The sequence below is a fragment of the Capricornis sumatraensis genome, chromosome 1, assembly GCF_032405125.1.
Source record: "Capricornis sumatraensis isolate serow.1 chromosome 1, serow.2, whole genome shotgun sequence".
NCBI lineage: Eukaryota > Metazoa > Chordata > Mammalia > Artiodactyla > Bovidae > Capricornis > Capricornis sumatraensis.
Window position 1 is genome coordinate 204,873,177 of NC_091069.1, and position 14,128 is coordinate 204,887,304.

The following is a 14,128-nucleotide window of genomic DNA, read 5'->3' on the forward strand; positions in this document are numbered from 1 at the left end:
TCTCTGTTTTAGTTACAACTATAAAAGCTACATATTCTTATGAAGAAAGCTTGGAAAGATTAAAAATTAAATAATCTGACATAATAATAGAGTTATATCTTTTAAATTTTAGTTTTGGATGTAATATTATTTGTGCCATCATTACTTTAAAAAATAGGTGTGAGATATATGGCAAAACCAATACAATATTGTAAAGTAATCAGCCTCCAATTAAAATAATACATTTATATTAAAAAACAGAATAAAACAATAAAATATAATTTTTGGTAACCATTCAAAGGGAAATGATTTCTTTTTTTGGGAGGGATAGATTTTTGCTGTCATTAAATTCCTATGGAAATCTGTTTGAACATAACGACCATTGGATAAGACAATGAACATTTTCAACAGAGCTTTTCCAAAATCTTAACATTTTCTGGGCTTTCCCGATAGGTCAGTTGGTGAAGAATCTACCCGCAATGCAGGAGACCCCAATTTGATTCCTGAGTCAGGAAGATCCCCTGGAGAAGGGATAGGCTACCCACTCCAGTATTTTGGGGCTTCCCTTGTGGCTCATCTGGTAAAGAATCTGACTGCATGGCAGGAGACCTGGGTTTGATCCCTGGGTTGGGAAGATCCCCAGTAGAAGGGAAAGGCTACCCACTCCAGTATTCTGGCCTGGAGAATTCCATGGACTACAGTCCATGGGGTTGCAAAGAGTCAGACATGACTGAGCAACACTTTCTACAACAATTTTTGGCTAATATTGACCTGTACTTAAAGATAAGGCCTAACCTGTGAGTGTTAGTCATTCAGTCCCCTCCAACTCTTTGCAACCCCATGGACTGTAGCCTACCAGACTCCTCTGTCTATGGAATTCTTCAGGCAAGAATACTAGAGTGGATTGCCATTCCCTTATCTAGGGGATCTTCCCAATCCAGGGATCGAGTCAGGATCTCTTGCATTGCAGACAGATTCTTTACCATCTGAGCCACAAGGGAAGCCCAAGACCTAACCTAAAACAGCATATTATGACAAAATTACTTCAATTGAAAGCTGAATCAATATGGTCCAAATTGCCTCTGCCAGATTTTTACCTAAAATAAATGTAGAATTTTTAAAAGAAAAGTAATGCTGGTTTGCATACCCCAAAGAGGGCTTTGAAAAATAATCTATGCTTTTGGACCACATTTATACTTTCTATGTGTTTTCCAGTTCAACACAGTCTTTCCCACAACCTATCCCTTCTCACTCATTTATTTTATTTCATTCATTTATTTTATTTAACTGGCTCTAAAGGCATCTGACTTGACCCTTCCTGGTCTTAAGACCTGGCTTCAAATCCTTGAAGATTCACATATCTCTGTCAGGGAAGGCCTGGATTGGAATGGAGAGGAGGACAAGGAGAAGGAACACTGTAGCATAACTTCTCTAATTCAATAAGTGGGTTGACTTGCTTGTACTGCTTTTATATTGGGTAGCTCTCAACTTAAAATCTGTTTAAATAAAACAGTGGAAACAGTGTCAGACTTTATTTTTTTGGGCTCCAAAATCACTGCCGATGGTGATTGCAACCATGAAATTAAAAGACGCTTACTCCTTGGAAGAAAAGTTATGACCAACCTAGATAGCATATTCAAAAGCAGAGACATTACTTTGTCGACTAAGGTCCGTCTAGTCAAGGCTATGGTTTTTCCTGTGGTCATGTATGGATGTGAGAGTTGGACCGTGAAGAAAGCTGAGTGCCAAAGAACTGATGCTTTTGAACTGTGGTGTTGGAGAAGACTCTTGAGAGTCCCTTGGACTGCAAGGAGATCCAACCAGTCCATTCTGAAGGAGATCAGCCCTGGGATTTCTTTGGAAGGAATGATGCTAAAGCTGAAACTCCAGTACTTTGGCCACCTCATGTGAAGAGTTGACTCATTGGAAAAGACTCTGATGCTGGGAGGGATTGGGGGCAGGAGCAGAAGGGGACGACAGAGGATGAGATGGCTGGATGGCATCACTGACTCGATGGATGTGAGTCTGAGTGAACTCTGGGAGTTGGTGATGGACAGGGAGGCTTGGCATGCTGCGGTTCATGGGGTTGCAAAGAGTTGGACATGACTGAGCAACTGAACTGAACTGAAGAACTGTTACTAAAAAATTTGAAAATCTTTTTCCTAGATTGTGACATCTGATCATGGGACAATTGAAGACAAGGCTTTTTACTCCTAAAGAATGTAAATAAATGTATCTCTAGGAGATAATATGAGAGAAAACTGTCAGTAAAGATACCCAGCCTTGATTCTGAAATATCAAAATAATAAATATCATGTGGAAGAATCCCTTTCCACTTATGTCTATTTACAAATGTCAAACTGAATTTACCATTCAGAAATCTCATAATCAGATTGATAAGATAAAGTTTACACATGAGCAAGAGTTAAAGAAATGAAAGACAAAATAATTAGTACGTAAAATAATTGGTCAAAATAGTATGTAAAAATAACATTAAAAGGGCTTAAAATACCTTCTGCTCAGGAAGAATTTTAGTAGCACAAAAAACAGCTAATGATATTTTAAAATATGTTTTATTTTTTGGAACTAAAATAACAGCAGTAGTAAAAAAATAAAAGAAAAGAAAGAAGCTGATAGATAGCCCTACATAAACTTTAAAGTCTATCATTCTGAGACCAAAATTAAAAGACAAACAAGAAATGAAGACAACATTGACACATAAAAGGCAAAAGGGCAGAAATCATTAATTTATTAAAAAGCTAGTATAAATCAAAAGGAAAAGGTGAACTATTCCAAACAGAAATATGGTACAATGAAATAAACTGAAAAAAAATAAAAAATACAGATGTCTAATAAATGTCAAATGTTTTTGAACCCTATTAATAATCAAATAAATTAAAATGAAAATAAAGTTAATATTATTCCTTCTCTATTAGATTTACAAAGATTAAAATCAATGCTAATGTGTAAAATTATAAGGGTGTGACAAAGGAATACACCATACATTCTTTGCTAGTAAGAGCACAAACTGAGCAATAGTTTCTGAGATTCAAGGGTCCACAAAAATCTGTATATGCATGCATATATTTTTCCACCCAGCAATTCTTTCCAGAATATAACTTAAGGAGACAGTCAAAAGTGTCCATAATGATTCCTTATTTTTCAATGCCAGAGTAGGAAAAATAGAAATTGAATATGAACAGTAGTAAGTATGTCATGACACGTATGACTCAAGGACCACTATACAGCAATCATGTTCCAGGAGAATATCTATCTCTGCAAATGTTATGACACACAAAGAGTGTGTATATTTACATATACATACATAATGGCCATCCCACATATCTACTTATCTGTCAATACATTTTTTAAAATGCAAGGACATACTCAAACATGCTAAAGTGCTTATCTTTGATTGAAATGATTGCAGATGGCTTTTGCTTTGTTTTATTGCTATACACTTTAGTGTTTCCCAACTTTTTTACAACGAACATACTTTCAGAAAAACAGCACAATAAAATGCTTCCTTGGTGGCTCAGAGGTTAAAGTGTCTGCCCACAATGTGGGAGACCTGGGTTCGATCCCTGGGTCAGGAAGATCCCTTGGAGAAGGAAATGGCAACCCAATCCAGTACTCTTGCCTGGAGAATCCCGTGGACAGAAGAGCTTGGCGGGCTATAGTCCACGGGGTCGCAAAGAGTCGGACACGACTGAGCGACTTCACCTCACCTCAAATGCAATATATATATATTTTAAGTTAAGGCTAAAAGGTTCCTACCATCTTCCTTTCTTTTTTTATATACTCTTTGCCATGGTGCACAATTATATCATTTTTAGTGTTTTTACTTGAATTTTAGAATATGTAGTGTGCTATTAAAAAGTAGATGAATGAGCCTTATAATTTTGCTTGTTAAGCTGCTTTGTAATGAGCTTAGAGTGCTCAATGATATAGAATGTTGGCATTCTATTCAGTCCATTTCCTGTGGCCAAGGTTGTAGCAACCAATGAGTTGGACGGTCCCTACTTGAGAAGGCAACAATGCATGTGAATGCTTCTGATTTCTGGAGTAATCGTCACGTTCAAATGATAAAGATAGCATTTTAGAATATGCTCTGTGGAAGTTAAACAGGAGATCACTATCCTCCTGAAAACTAGACCCATGTTTATGTACTGAAGAGTTGATAAAAGCAGAGGGTGTCACACTGTTTATACCAAGAACCTCCTACCAGGGCTAAAGTAGAAACCCTTTAAGGACAAGCAAATATAACAAGCAGGTGAGTTCTCTGGGCAGGCCACACTTTCAAAAGCAATGGCTCTTATTATCAAGCTTAAGTCTGGATCTGCCAGGGCACAGATAAGAACAAAAGTGAACTCCTTTATGAGATATTTGAGGCTAACCTTACAGTTCTTGGGCTCTGATGGCTCAGATGGTAAAGAATCTGCCAGCAATACGATAGACCTGCGTTCAATTTCTGGGTGAGGAAAAGAGCCCCTGGAGAAGGAAACGGCAACCCACTCCAACGTTCTTGCCTGGAGAATTCCATGGACAGAGGACCCTGGAGGGCTACAGTCCATAGGGTTCAAAGAATCACACACTACTGAGAGACTAACACTTTCACTTTCTATTCATAGTTCTTAATTTTGTTATCTGTACAGTAAGCAGGAAAGGTACTTTATTAAGACTATTTTGAGGATCAACTGATATGAAACATTTAAAATAACACAGTTTGTAGCTTAAAATAAGCTCTTTAAATAGTAGCTTTTATTATTAACTAAACATTAGCTATTATTATTTATTTATACTTGAAAAGTCAAGTCTGATTCATAGAAAGCACTCGATTGTTCTTGTTTAATTTGTATTGAACATGAATTCAGTCTTAATGTGGATGGAATTATAAATTTATAGTAACATATATCATATTTCTTGCTCTACAGACAGAAATCTTAAAAACAATTTTGCTCTTCTTCCTAAAACACTACTTTTGTATAATCCTGTTGTATTTATATAAAATTTGAGGTGTTGTTTTTAATTGCCTAAATAATCCAACCAGAAGATAAGCTTCATCACTAGTTCACTGGTCAGTTACATATTGACTTAGTAAATAAAAAAATGTAAACATGCATTTCCAACTGTATTATTTTTTCACCTTTCTTTAAAAAGTAAAAGAAAGCAAGGTGCACATTTGGTGACCTCAAATACTCAGAAAAAATAAATATGAAAATATAAAATTTTTATCTGCTGAAAAATCAGTGTTCATAAGTAAAAAACTTGAAAGTCATTGGATTTGAAGATGGTTCTGAAAACCAAGTCAATACTTAAGGACTTAAAATTGCAGTTTTATAAAATACTCACTGCATGATAGATTTCAGGCTGTTTCATGTGTCCAATGTCATTCAAGGTTGCAAATAAATTTGGCCTTTCAAAAGCAAGATGAATGACAAAAATTCTCTGACATATAGCATGTCTTCCAGGTTAGGCATGACAAAAGTTCAATGATATCATCAAGGCTATCAATCCATCTGTAATGACATACTGCAGTCTCTTAAAGAATTAAATATGATGTTTGCAAAAGCAGTATTGCATTTCTGGTTGTAGGAAAAAAAGAGAATTGCAAACACACAAAAAGATCTGTTAAATTACCTACACAAATAAGCTATTAATTTCTATATTTAAACAAATTTGTGAATCTGGATTTTTTACATTGACCATTCTCCTAAAACATGCTTTTATTTTGAAAATCACATGTTCTATTTAGTCTATAGTTATTGGGTTTCAGTGATTGCTTATATTGCCTTCAAGAACTAGCAAGTGCTGAATAGAGTTGGCCACAGAACAAAGTGAAGAGGCAAAATCAGAAGTGTGTCAATTTTTACTCACATCTTTCTCTAAACTAAATGTATTTGGTCCGGTTTATCATGCATATTTTTGTTCTTACAGGACTGTTTTATGAAAATTACCCCCAAAATTCAGACATATCTTACATATCATAGTAATTTTCAAATCAATAGATCTCCTGGAGTGAAGACTTAAGCTCCTTACTGCAATTAGCTTTTCCAGCACATTAGTCTATTTCTCTTTAGGTCCCAGACTTACTGTAATTCTGTATAGGTTAAGATACGACAGTAATCAACATTTCTGGAAAATTCATACATGCCCAGATATAACTGGGAAATGTATTTAAACAATGTACATGGTCATTATGATCTCATTTTGAGATTACAGAATTATGAATGAATTATATTAACAATGCGTGTGTTCTGAATAATTTTGAAAATGCCAATGGAATAACTAGTATGTATGGTTCCTTGAAATAGTGCATCTGTGGCTCCAGTTCAAGACTTCAGCACCTTGTTCAACTCTTAGACACTAGGGAACAAACTGAGAACCTCAAACAAATGTCTTGACCTTCATGAGTCTCCTAAGGCCCAGCCAAGCTCCTTCTTCTACTATTCATTATTGGCAGTGGAAAGAAAGGAGGAATGTGGAAATGTGTTAGACTACCACAGAGGAGGATCAGTCCTTATAGTCCAGTGACCTCACTCCTTACATGACCCCTAGACAAAAGGGAAGAAACAATCACAGCTATAAGGCAACATGCACTGAACTTCATTCAGTCTCTGAGGCTCGAAGTTTGAATCCAAGTTCTAACTCTTCTGTGAGAAACCGTGCAAGTCACTTCACATTTGTGAGCTGCCTCTTATTCATTTGAAAAAGAATATGATGACAATTCATAAAAATGTTGACAAATATAACTATGATAACATCTACAAAAATGCTTTGCAAATTTTGAAGCCCAATATAAATGCACTCATGTCCTATACACAATTGCTTTGTTTTTCTTTCATATGTCTACTAAAAAACTTCTTTAAAATATTAATCAGAAATTTGAAAAAAATTTTAAAAAATGAAATTCGTATAGCAAGAGGAGTTGTGAAACAATTAATTAGATTTTTAATTGAAATATAGTTAATTAATTTTGTTGTTGTTATTTAGTTGCTAAGTCCTGTCCAACTCTTTTGCGACTCCACGGACTATAGCATGCTAGGCTCCTCCATCCATGGGATTTCCCAGGCAAGAAAACTGAAGTGGGTTGCCATTTCCTGCTCCAAGGACTCTGCAACCCCACAGACTGTAGCCTGCCAGGCTCCTCTGTCCAGGGGATTTCCCAGGTAAGAATGCTACATTGGGTTGCTATTTCTTCTCCAGGGGAGCTTCCTGACCCAGGGATCAAACCCACATCTCTTGCATCTCTTGCACTGGCAGGTGGATTCTGTTACCACTAGCGCCACATGGGAAGCCTTCTAATTTACAATATTATGTCATTTTCAGGTGTACAACATAGTGATTCTTCTTTTTGCAGATTATATTCCATTTTAGGTTATTATAAGATATTGGGCATAATCCTCGGTGCTATCTAGTAAATCCCTGGTGCTTATCTAGTTTATGTATAGTAGTTTGTATTTGCTAGTCTCAAACTTTTAATTTGCCCCCCTCTCTTCTTCTTCCCCATTTGGTCACCATAAGTTTCTGTTCTCTGTCTGTGAGTCTGTTTCTTTTTTGTATATAAATTTGTTTGTATTATTTTTTAGATTCCACTTATAAGTGATATTATATAGTACTTGTCTTTCTTTGCCTGACTTATTTCACTAAGCTTAACATTCTCTAGGCCCATCCATGAGGCTGTAAGTGGAAAATTAGATTTTTATAGGAAAAACTTACATTAAACAATGGCTACTTTAAATAAATGAAACCAGAGACATTGAAAAAAGGCCATTATAGCACATCTTACATTTCTAGAGATATATTTATTTTTCAAGAATTTTTCAAAATGTGAAAAAATATTAAAATCAATGTCATGCTGACATTAAATAACAATTCTAAAATTACTACCTTCTTATTGCAGTCCTCGTGTGTGCTCAGTTGCTCAGTCGTGTTCGACTCTTGATAACCCCATGCACTGTAGCCCGCCAGGCTCCTCTGTCCTTGGAATTTTCTAAGCAAGAACACTGGAGCAGGTTGCCATTTCCTTCTCCAGTGGCTCCTCCTGACCCAGGGATTGAATCCATATCTCCTGTGTCTTCTGCATTACAGGTGGATTCTTTACCTGCTAAGCCGCCAGGAAAGCCCAATTATAGTCCTATCTGTTAATAATTAGATATGTTTGAAATATTTGGGTGCATTTGCAAAGCAATTTTAACTGAAAATTTTCTATTGAAACTAACAGTCACATTGCTTCCCAGCAGGCTCAGACAGGTGAAGAAACTACCTACAATGTGGGAGACTAAGGTTCAGTCCCTGGTTGGGAAGATCCCTGGAGAAGGAAATGGCAACCCACTCCAGTATTCTTGCCTGGAACATCCCATGGACAGAGGAGTCTGGTGGGCTACAGCCCATGGGGTCTTAAAAGAGTTGGACACGACTTAGTGACTAAACCACTACCACCTCCAAGTGCAATTGCCTTTAATTCAAATTCCCTATGTAATTTATGTATAACTCTTACCAAGTGGCTGCAAAAAAATAGCTTCACAGTATGATATGTTGGAAAGCTGAAAGTTTGTACAAAACACAGTCCTCCCGAACTGTTAGCTCTTATCCAGGAAGACAAAAAGTTATGACAAGTCTACAACACAGCTAAAAAATCAGATGAGGAACTAAAACCAATTTGCTCGTTTGGTCTATATTTCCCTTATGCTATCAACAACACAAATTAGTCACAGTTAATAATTATAATTACCAATTATATATTGCTTCACATAACTAACATTTGTATATTTACATCATATTCTCATATTCTGGGTTACATCTAAACTTCACAAACCAGGGAAGTAGAGTAGGCTTTATTTTTAATGACGGTATAATACAACTTTCTAAATTAAGATAGCCATTGTTGAGAAACTTCTATCCCAGTAGAGTATTAAGAAATCACATGAACCTCTGTCACCTAAAATAAAATGAGATAGTCTAAATCTGTCTTTTAGCCAGATTCCCAAATCCTCTTTCATTCATGCCTCATTATAGGACAATGGGAGAAACAGATGTCACATTAGTGCTAATAATGTTTGTTTCTTCATAACATTGATCCATCCTCCAATGTGTCAAGAAGACAAATTTTCTTTTATTTATTTATTTATTTTTTTTTAAAATTTTCATGATGTTTACTATCTGTATTCTTCTCGTAATACGTAAAGCACATGCAGTGAAGACTTCATTTTTGGCAATTTTCAGTCTTCAAGACCAATGGTCTTAATCTTTGATTGGTTTTCTAAATTCTCCACAATACTTTTCAGATAATCTTCATCTTTTAAAAAATATACATATAATTATCTCTCCACTTGATGCAGCTTATTAGATGCCAACAGTTTTCTTTTTGTCTTCACATCAGCAAAAATATTAGTAAGAAGATGATTTAGTTTATTTAGCTGAGATTCAACTTGATGAAACTGCTCCGTTAACTCCTGATCACTAAGCAAAAGCTGATTTCCTCCTTGATACAAAACTTCACAAAGCATGTTCATATCATTGTTGAGTTTGGACAGAAAAAAGAATGTTCTTGAGCAGATACTTCCAACTGCTCTTGTACCAAAGAACCATCCTGTTTTAATTTCTCAGCTACTTCTTCCTGGTTTCCATGGGTTATAAACAATTCTTTTTTCTTATTCTCTCCTTCTAAAAGTTGATAAAGCCTATGAGTAGAATAATCCTTGGTATCAATGGTATTCCTTGCATTTATCTGCTGAGATACTGATGGATCTGTTAGCATTTCTAATCGCTGGTGGAACATCAAATTACTTTGATTAAGTAGGTGAACCAAATTTTCCAGCTGACAATATATGTCCCAATGCTTTCTCAATTCAATTTCATATGATAAATGAAGAAGTTCAAACGATGCCTTTTGCTTTATCAACTGATTTAAAACTAACTCTTGTCTTGCTGTGTAAGTCTTGTTTAGTAATCTGTTGATCAAAATTTCCCTTTACAACTGGCATATTCAATAACTGGGCATTCTCTTTTACCATAGCAGGCAAAATTTTGTCTTTTATATGAGTGATTTATTCTTCAAGTTTCAGAATTTCACTGTTCAAGCTAGAAATTTTAGCATCCAAATTATCTTTGCCAAGAGCCTTGCTAGTAAGGCTATGAAGATTCTCCTCTGCCCACTTTATACTTGACTTTAGGCTCAAATTATTTGCTTTCAAGTGAATTAACTGATGTTGAGCACAAATGTATGCCAGCTGCAGCCTAGCCATTTCTAGCCGTCTCTCCTCAAGAACTTCTTGATTATCACAAATAGATGGTGCCTGCATATCTAAAAGTTGAAAATTTTCTTCATTTGAACTTTCGACTACTTCATGTATACCCTGAAAGAACTGTTTTTTGGTATATAAGGTTAATGCTGCCGTAGTTTGCTCTTCTTGGCTTAGATAGTTTTGCAATGAAAACTGAGATAAAAACACCAGTGGATTTGTTCCTTGACCCAAATTAGACCGTCTGAAGAACATCATTAACTTTGCAACTCCATCACTGAGAGCGTGAAGTTCATTACTGATCTTGGTATTTGTAGCATTTAGAATTCCTTGACTCTGTTTCAGCTTTTTATTGGTTTCTTCTTTAGCATTTAACCTCAGAGATTTGTGACTAGTTACTGAAGCCATCAACTGGCATTTATTACATCGCTGAATTTTTAGGTTCTTTAATTTCTGAAGAGTTTGAACCTCATCCTCTAATTTCTCTAGCTCTTTGTCATTCAAGGTAGGTGTCTTCAAATCAGAAGTTTTACAGGTTTTAAGAACTTCATCCAATGCTGCTCTTTCTAGGATAGGCTTGCCTGGTCTTTGAAGAATGCTAAAAGCTTCCAATTCCTCTTCAGACAATATGTTCTGTTCATTCACATTCCCACAAAACCACTTCAAAAACGGTTCATTTTCAACAAACAACCAGTCAAAATATTCCCCATTAAGAATATCAGCTTTAGGATAATCAATTTTTTTTAATGTTTCCACAAATTCTTTTCCACAGCTCATGGTTTAACTACCCAAAATTTTGTAACTGATAAGGCTTTAATGGTGTTGCTATTTAGAAAATAAGTCCAACTACATACAAAACTAATTTTATGTTAAGTCCATAGAGAAAGGGGAAAAATATTTTTAGAATCTATAATAATTTATCCTGAATGACTCAATCAGCAGCCGCATTCATGCAAAATGCAAAGTCAGACACGACCAACCTCAGGAAGCTCAGCTCGCCACCCTCAGAAGCCCGCCGCCCAAGAAGACAAATTTTAAATGGAACTATTTATTTATTTATGAAGTACAGGTCCCTCTATGACCTAGAAAATTTCCCAATCCAGGGTATGACAAGTGCTGATAATTTCTGCATTGCAAACAAAACTGCTGACTTATATTCTAGAAATAAGGCAACTGATAGTCAATGAGTTATAATTACACCTTTTTCCTAATAATTTATTGAGATATCTTTTGCAAATACAAATTGTACATATTTAAGGTATACAATTTGATGTTTTGATGTATATACGTACACTGTGCAAAGATCAGTCAACATAAAAAAACATATTTTTTACTTCTATATAATTGCCATTATGTGTGTGTGTGTGTGAAGATTTTCTATACAAGGAACTCATACAACTCAATGGCAAAAATAAAAATATATCAATTTTAAAAATGGGCAAAGGAACTAAATAGAAATTTCTTAAAAGAAAGCATAGAAAAACAAGTGTTGAAAATGTACTCAACATCATTAATCATCAGGTAAATGAAAAGAAAAATCTCAATGACATGTCACCTCACACTTGTTGGCATAGCAAATATCAAGAACAAAACAAGTAACAAGTGTTGGTGAGGATGTGGAGAGAAAGCCACCTTGGAGCGCTACTGAAGTGAAGTGAAGTGGAGTCGCTCAGTCGTGTCTGACTCTTTGCGACCCCATGGACTGTAGCCTACCAGGCTCCTCCCTCCATGAGATTGTCCAGGCAAGAGTACTGGAGTGGGTTTGCCATTTCCTTCTCCAGGGGATCTTCCCGACCCAGGAATCGAACCCGGGTCTCCCACATTCCAGGCAGACGCTTTAATCTCTGAGCCACCAGGGAACTAGGGGGAGTGTAAATAGGTCTAACCATCATGAAAAACAATACTGAGGTTTCTAAAAAAATTAAAAAAAATAGAATTATCAGATGATCCAGTAACCCTACTTCTGGATGTATATCTGAATGTTGTGAAATATGAATCCTGAGATATCTGCACTTCTAAGTTCTTTGCAGCATTTTTCACAATAGCCAAGACATGAAAGCCACCTAAATAAGCATTCATCAATGGTCTAATGTAGCAGTCCCCAAGCTTTTACGTACCAGGGACAGTTTTCCTGGAAGACAATTTTTCCACGGCCCAGGGGCTGGGGACCCTGGTCTAATAGATAAGGAAAATATGGTATATATGTAGAATGGAATACTATCCAGCCTTAAAAATAAGGGAATCCTGCCATTTGCAACAAATGGATGAATCTGGAGAACATCATGCTAAGTGAAACAAGCCAGGGACAGAAAGACAAACACTACATAACCTCATTTTAATGTGAGATCGAAAATAATGAAACCGTGGAAGCAGAGTAGAGTGGTGGTTGCCTGGAAAGAGAAGAGTGGGAGATGAGGTGATACTGGTCAAAGTAAAAAGTTTTAGTTGTATACGATGAATGGTTTTTGGAGATCTAACGAACAGCATGATGATGATGGCTAACAATATTATACAATCATTTCCTCAGTAAATATTTACTCAACGGCTTCTTCATGTTGGGCCTGGAGGATCCAAGGATAAAACCCATTAATTTTTTTTTTTTTTTTTTTTAAGATAAGCCTCATTCCCATACTAAGTAAGCTTACTGGCTAGTGTGGGAGATATGATTCAAGTTGCTGTAAATAAACTAAAGGCAAGATTGAAATTTAAGCTCACTAAAATCTAAGTTTTCTGGCTCCAAAGCATTTTCAGTCTTTTCTACTCCAAGTTGCCTATTCAGAAATTATTGCACCATTAAAAAAAAAAAAATCACTGTTTCCCCCTCTATCTAAACTGCCACGTCATTTTACTATAGTTAGAAATCATTACTTACATGATGCAACATATATCTACCAATCATTGGACAGTCAGTTTTTACAATGATGACAGTTGATATGTTTATGATCCCATTAAACATTTTCTTATTCTTCCATCATTTAATTTTAAGTCATAAAAGGAAAAGTTCACTATGCAAAAGCATTTTCTGTTCTCTTAGAAATAATGATTTGTAAAGAGAGATTTTTGCAGTACATTCATGTAACATGAAGGCTTTACTTAAACCTGAGTGTGATTGTTGCATGCTCAGTCATGTCCAACTCTGCAACCCCACAGATTGTGTCCCCTCAGGCTCCTCAGTCCATGGAATTTTCCAGGTAATACTGGAGTGAGTTGCCATGCCCTCCTCCACGGGATCTTCCTGACCCAGGGATTGAACCCATGTCTCTTGCATCTTCTGCTCTGGCAGGCAGATTCTTTACCCCTATGCCACCTGGGAATCCCTTTAATCCTGAAGGAATGTGCATAAATCTTGAACTTCACTTTCTGGCTAAGGAGTAAGAGTAGCTCTGGAGTCAGAGTGGGTCCAGATTCCAGCTCTAATACTTGTCCACTGTATAACTGTTCCCAGTAGCATTGCTACATAACAAAAAAACGTCAAAATCTGGTAGTTTGAAAACAACAGTTATTTTATTGTCTCAGTTTCAGTGGGTCACAGATTTGGGACAGGCCTGGCGAGGTCATTCTGGCTCCACCCATGCAGTTGTAGTCAGATAGCAGCTGGAGGTAGAGGACAGAGGGGAATGGAGCTGCTGGGACTAGCCAAGCACACCTCACTCTCTGTTTGTGATCTCAACATTGCCAAGAAGGTCTCTCATTCAGGCTACTTCAGACTTCCTCAAAGCATACTGGTCTCAGGCAGGCAGACTGGCAGCATTTCAGCTCAGGGCTCCATTGCAAGTGTTCCAGTGATCAAGGTGGGTACTGTATCTACTTTCTGGACCTAGCCTTGGAAGTCACTCGCTGTCACTTCTGCCACATTCTGTTAGTTTCATCAGAGTCCCAAACCCATCCAGATTCAAGCAGAGGAA

The 14,128-nt window shown here is 36.4% G+C and overlaps 1 protein-coding gene and 1 pseudogene across 1 annotated transcript in view; both read right to left on the reverse strand.

Annotated features, from left to right (window-relative positions):
• LOC138076618 (EGF-like and EMI domain-containing protein 1) overlaps positions 1-14,128 on the reverse strand; it is a 615,728-nt gene that overhangs the window by 191,354 nt on the left and 410,246 nt on the right. The window lies entirely within an intron of this gene.
• LOC138083484 (HAUS augmin-like complex subunit 3 pseudogene) lies at positions 9,201-11,000 on the reverse strand (annotated as a pseudogene).